This window comes from Meleagris gallopavo, chromosome Z (assembly GCF_000146605.3).
Source record: "Meleagris gallopavo isolate NT-WF06-2002-E0010 breed Aviagen turkey brand Nicholas breeding stock chromosome Z, Turkey_5.1, whole genome shotgun sequence".
NCBI classification, from domain to species: Eukaryota; Metazoa; Chordata; class Aves; order Galliformes; family Phasianidae; genus Meleagris; species Meleagris gallopavo.
This window is the reverse complement of record NC_015041.2, coordinates 22,726,783-22,727,057: the sequence shown is the minus strand read 5'-3', so window position 1 is coordinate 22,727,057 and position 275 is coordinate 22,726,783. Positions and strand designations below refer to the sequence as shown.

General features: G+C 35.6%; 1 protein-coding gene across 5 annotated transcripts in view; it reads right to left on the bottom strand.

Annotated features, from left to right (window-relative positions):
• The window catches only part of LOC104914973, a 19,655-nt gene that overhangs the window by 4,847 nt on the left and 14,533 nt on the right, over positions 1 to 275 (bottom strand). The window lies entirely within an intron of this gene.

Sequence of the window (275 nt, the reverse complement as noted above, 5' to 3'; positions counted from 1 at the left end):
AAAAAAAAAAAAAGGCTCAAATGTTGTATCCACATGTTCTTCAGGGGAGGGCATGAACACCAAACTATGTCTCAATTGTTTTTCAGACATTCCTGTAGACTCAGAAATAAACAACAGAAATGCAATTCTTAAAACGTTTGTTAAAGATTCTCAAAAGCAGTCCCGCTAGTCTCTGGAAGAGACACAGCTGTAATTTCTTTTTGTAATACTTGCCAATATAGTGGCAGGAATTCTGAAAGCAGAACTCAGCATACTATAATATGGGAGGAAAAAAA